Consider the following 6,155-nt stretch of genomic DNA (forward strand, 5'->3'; position numbering starts at 1 on the left):
ACATCACACAGGATTGGACTTTAAGATTTAGTCCAAATTCTTTCCCTGTGCTATGCTGTACTCTAACTGAGAATCTAACTGTAATAAGTGGGACTCAACATATATTAAATATGTTTCTAAATTTGAGGTCCACCAGATATATGTGAAAGTCTTTCCTGATTTCTTTCTTTTCTTCAACACTGTCTACCTCCAACCCCATATCTGTGCTATCCACAAAAACTGTTGGTTCTTTTTAAAAAATATTTATTTATTTGGGTGCACCGGGTCTTAGTTGCGGCACGCTGGATCTTCATTATGGCATGTGGATCTTTAGTTGTGGCATGTGGGATCTAGTTCCCTGACCAGGGATAGAACCCGGGCCCCCTGAATTGGGAGCGTGGAGTCTTAACCACTGGATCACCAGGGAAGTCCCTGTTGGTTCTTCTACCTCCAAAATGTATCCTGTATTTCTCCACCTCTACCACCCTAATACAAGCCACTGGTCCACTGCAGCAGCCCTCCTACTAGTTTCCTAGTTTGAATCTTTATCTGCTTTAATCCAGGCAGGTGATCTTTTAAAATCACAAACCAGATCATGTTCATTCTCTTGCTTAAAACCCCTAATAGCTTCCCCTTGCACTTTGAATGAAATCCAAACAATCGACAATAACCTGGCCCCAGCTTTCTTTTCAACCTCCTCTTGTACCATCCTCTCTACCTTTCGCTGCATCCATCCACTCACCTCTTCTTTCTGTTTTTGACTGCCAAGCTTGAGTTGGCCTCAGGGCCTTTACACTTGCTGTTCCACTTGTATGCAATATTCTTTCCATGGCTCTTCTCATGGATGGATCTTCATCTTTTTAGATTTCAGCTCAAAGTCACCTCGTCTGGGACCTTATTTAAAGTAGTTGTTCCCTCCCCTCACTCTGTATCTCTTCCCCCATTTTACAGTCCTTTGTAGCACTTGTTTCTGTCTGAAATGCTCTCATTCATTAGTTTACTTGTTTATTGCCTATCTCCTGCCACTGGAATGTAAGCCTCATGAGGGCTGGGACTTAAGTCTGTCTTGTTCTCTGCTGTATTTCCAGAGCCAAGAACAGAGCCTAGCATACACTAAGTGCTCAAAGACTAAAGAGCTAGTTAATGAGACTTCAAGGATTACAACAGGCTGCTGCTTTTTTCTCCCTGTTTCTTCATCAAAGATTTTTTTTAAATTGAGGTATAGTTGATGTACAATGTTATATAATTTTCAGATGTATGACATAGTAGTTCACAATTTTCAAAGGTTATATTCCATTTATAGTTATTACAAAATATTGGCTAATTTCCTATATTATACAATATATCCTTGTAGCTTATTTATCTGTACATAGTAGTTTGCCCCTCCCCCCTTTCCTCTCCCCACTTGTAACCACTAGTTTTTTCTCTATATCTGAGTCTCTTTCTTGCGGGCCTCTCACTGTTGCGGCCTCTCCCGTTGCGGAGCACAGGCTCCGGACACGCAGGCTCAGCAGCCATGGCTCACGGGCCCAGCCTCTCCACAGCATGTGGGATCTTCCCGGACCAGGGCACGAACCCGTGTCCCCCGCATCGGCAGGCAGACTCTCAACCACTGCGCCACCAGGGAAGCCCCCCCTTTTTTTCTTTTTATAAATTTATTTATTTACTTTTGGCTGTGTTGGGTCTTCGTTGCTGCACGCGGGCTTCCTCTAGTTGTGGCGAGCGGGGGCTACTCTTCGTTGCGGTGTGTGTGCCTCTCATTGCGGTGGCTTCTCTTGTTGCGAAGCACAGGCCCTAGAGCGTGGGCTTCAGTAGTTGTGGCTCGCGGGTTCTAGAGCACAGGCTCAGTAGTTGTGGCGCATGGACTTAGTTGCTCCGCGGCATGTGGGATCTTCCTGGACCAGGGCTTGAACCTGTGTCCCCTGCTTTGGCAGGCGGATTCTTAACCACTGCACCACCAGTGAAGTCCCCCGAGTCTCTTTCTTTTTTGTTGTATTCACTAGTTTATTTTTTAGATTCCATATATAAGTGATATCATACAGTATTTGTTTTTCTCTGTCTGACTTATTTCACTTAGCATAATACCCTCCAAGTCCGTCCATATTATTGCAAATTGCAAAATTTCATTCTTTTTTATGCCTGGGTCATATTCCATTGTATACATATACCCCATCTTCTTTATCCATTTATCTGTTGCTGGATAATTAGGTTGCTTCCATTTCTTGGCTATTGTAAATAATGCTGTGATGAACGTTGGGGTGCATGTACCTTCTTGAATTAGTGTTTTCGTTTTTTTTCGAATATACAGCCCGGAGTTTTAATTTGTAAAATAGGAGTAAGACCACCTCATTGGGTTTTTGTAAGAATTAGAAATAATAAATGTGCAGTGCCTGCCACATACAGGGAAGAGTAAATGGTAGTTATTATCATCCTATTAGATGCTAGGTGGCAGCAACTAGAGGAGTAAACCTACCTAGAAGAATATCTTCTGTGAGTTGCTTAAACTTTTATAATTTTATAAATGCACAGCCATGAATCTCACAGACAGAGAATCTGCTCCTGGCAAACAAATCAACTTATTCATCATATACTTATTTAGCGCCTACTCTGTGCCTGGGACCACACTGGACACTTGAGGAGAAAGAGGTGAACAGCTCTGTCCTCATGGAGTTTACTGCCTCCTGCAGGGAGATAGTGGAAACTGAACAAATATCTAGTTCCAACTGAGAAGGAAATTAGCAGGGCACTGTGATGGAGAATAGGGAAGTGAGCACCTGCAGAGGGGGTGTGGGGAGAAGGCCTTACTTGCAGGATGAGAAGGACCCAGTTAGGAGAAGAGAGTTGCTGGGGAAAGGTCATTCCAGGCACAGACACAGAATTTAGAGCGGGAGGTGAACAGCTCCAGTTGGCAGGAGAATATAATGGGAAAGCTTTAAAGGTTTTAAGGAGGGGAGTAAATGGTTCAGATTATGTTTTAAGAGCTCACTCGCTGGGTGCTGTGTGGAGAATGGATTGGAGGTGGGTCAAGAGAAGCAGCAGGGAGACCAGTTAGAAGGCTCCTGGACTGATCCAGGGGAAGGACGATGGTGGCTTGGACCAAGGCAGACTTAGAAGGCATGCAGAAAAGTAGAAGAATTTGAGAAATATGTTGGAGGCAGTAATTAATTGTATGGAGTAGGTTTGGAAGAGGAGGAATCCAGAATGACCCTGGGCAAACCTGTCAGATGGGTAGACGGGGGGACCATGTTCTGTAGTGGTTAAAAACTGTACAAGGAATAAGGGAGTTTGGGTGGCTGAATAGAGGGAATTAAGAATTCTGCTTGGTCTAGCATGCCTCCAAGAGGGCAAGAAGGCAGCTGGAGCTCACCAGAGAGCCCTGACCTGGAGATGTAAATCCTGCAATTTTTGACAACCTCCCTTTAAGATAGAATGAGAGTCCCTAAATCCATCTTCTCTGTGATGTATTATTTTTCACATCTCAATGCATATATCCTTAACAGTAGAGGAAAGCGGAAACTGGAGCTTTCCAGTTTCACACATTTCAACAAAAGAAACAAAATTACCAGGCTTTGGGGGAGGGAAGGAAGCTGAGGCAGGACCCCACAGTGACAGAAACTGTTAGCATAAGTTGAAATGGCGGTTAATTAGGAATTCAGTTGAAACATCTTATTAAACACAGGTTGCTAAGCAACAGTGGCCACCTGAAACAGTGTGGCTGTTCCTTCTGCAGTGGAGCTCCTGGGCCTTGGGTCTGAGCTGTTGCAAAGTTACGCTTTTTGGCTGGTCTGAGCCATGCCTTTACACACAACCTCATATACTCCCTTCTTTTGGGGGGGCGTCCCTCTGTGAGTCACTGTCCCTGTCTCTCTGGGATCATTAATCTCTGTCAGATCCCAGTTAACAGCACAAATGTGCTCATATGTCACCCATTCTATACAAATAAATCCCTTGAAATCACCTCCTCTGTCCCTGGCCACGGTGCTATTCCACCCCCAATGTCTTGAAAGAATTGTCTGCACACACTACCTCCACTTCGTCTTCTCCTCACTTCGACACCTGTCCCCACACTCCACCAAAAGCACTCTGGCAAGTTCAAGTACAGCTTCTCTGATGTAGAGCCACATCTTTCTTCTTTCAGTGGCATTTGACATAACCGATGACTCCATGCTTCCTGAAACACTGTCCTTTCTGGGTCCCTCTTGGTTTTCCTCCTGCCCCTCTGGCCAATCCTCTCTCCTTTGCAGGGCCTTCCTCTTCTACCTCAACCCTAAGGAATGGTGATCTCCAGGGCTCTGTCCTGGACCTGCTGCTTTTCTCTTTACTTCTCACTGAAGGTGATGTCTTTCATTCTTTTTTAAATTTATTTAATTTATTTTTGGCTGCATTGGGTCTTCCTTGCTGCGTGCGGGTTTTCTCTAGCTGCGGAGAGTGGGCGCCACTCTTTGTTGTCGTGCCCGGGCCTCTCATTGCGGTGGCTTCTCTTGTTGTGGAGCACGGGCTCTAAGTGCGTGGGCTTCAGTAGTTGTGGCACACGAGCTCAGTAGCTGTGGCTCGTGGGTTCTAGAGCGCAGGCTCTGTAGTTGTGGTGCATGGGCTTAGTTGCTCTGCGGCATGTGGGATCTGCCAGGACCAGGGCTCGAACCCATCTCCCCTGCATTGGCAGGCGGATGCTTAACAACTGCGCCACCAGGGAAGCCTGATGTCTTTCATTCTTAATGCTGTAAATGCCATTCATATGCACCGGATTCCAATCTTCAGCCTGTGTGTTTGTCCTCTGAGTTGCAGACTCATATCCATCTGTAGAGATAACTTACATCGTAAACTGCAAAACAGAACACTTTATTCCCTTACCCCAAACCTATTTCTCTTCTAGTTTTCCCCATTTCAGTACTCAGCACCATCAGCCACTCAGGAACTTCCTCTTGATTCCCCCATCTTTATCGCTTACTTTCAATCCGTCAGCAAATCCCTATAATTCTCCAAAACCTATCTCAGATATTTCCTCTTCTTTCTATCCCTACTGCCACCCCTTAAACCCAGACCACTATCATCCCTGCTCTGGATTTCACTGAAGCCTCCTAGCTGGTCTCTCTTAACCTATCCTGTAAATTGGATTAACTCCTCTGCACCAGTGCTGTGCAGGCTGGGTGCTCGTTTCCATATCATACCACACCTGTCGGGCCTTCCCCCAGTTATTTCATAAGATCTTTGGGGAGAGGGCAGGACGACTCATGTTGAGGTTAGAGAGATAGGGAAGAGCCAGAGTAAGAGTTATTTATCTTTTTTTTTTTTTTTTTCTCCTTGCGGTACGCGGGCCTCTCACTGCTGTGGCCTCTCCCGTCGCGGAGCACAGGCTCCGGACGCACAAGCTCAGCGGCCACGGCTCACAGGCCCAGCCGCTCCGCGGCATATGGGATCTTCCAGGACCGGGGCACAAACCCGTGTCCCCTGCATCGGCAGGCGGACTCTCAACCACTGCGCCACCAGGGAAGCCCTATTTATCTTTTCTTAATAGAGAAAAATGTTTTCTTCTTTCTTCCTTTTTTTTTTTTTAAATTTATTTATTTTTGGCTGCGTTAGGTCTTCGTTGCTGCTCGTGGGCTTTCTCTAGTTGCGGCGAGCAGGGGCTACTCTTCGTTGCGGTGCGCGGGCTTCTCATTGCAGTGGCTTGTCTTGTTGCCGAGCACGGGCTCTAGGTGCGTGGGCTTGTGGCACACGGGCTCTACAGCGCAGGCTCAGTAGTTGTGGCGCACGGGCTTAGTTGCTCCGGGCATGTGGGCTCTTCCCTGACCAGGGCTCAAACCCGAGTCCCCTGCATTGGCACCAGGGAAGCCCCCAGAGTTAAGAGTTATTTGTTCAAATGATTTACTGCGTGCCTACTGTGCTCTGGACACAACAGCAAACGGGAGGACGGCACAGTTCCTGCCCTCTTGGAGCTTCCATTCCAACATAATCCAAAGGAAAGGAGACCAACGCTTTCCGGCCCCGACAAGCGGGGGGCATGGTGCTAACCGCTTTGACACCCGGTCGGCCACCTATGACTCGGGGAAGGCCTCAGCTCTTCGCTTCATCTGCAAAATGGGATGATAACGGTTAGCTCCTGACTCTCTGGTGCTCCCCCGGTGGTAGGGGGTGGGGATACCGCCTAAGTGAAAGGGGATCGCAATAACTGCCCC

Source organism: Tursiops truncatus, chromosome 11, assembly GCF_011762595.2.
Source record: "Tursiops truncatus isolate mTurTru1 chromosome 11, mTurTru1.mat.Y, whole genome shotgun sequence".
NCBI lineage: Eukaryota > Metazoa > Chordata > Mammalia > Artiodactyla > Delphinidae > Tursiops > Tursiops truncatus.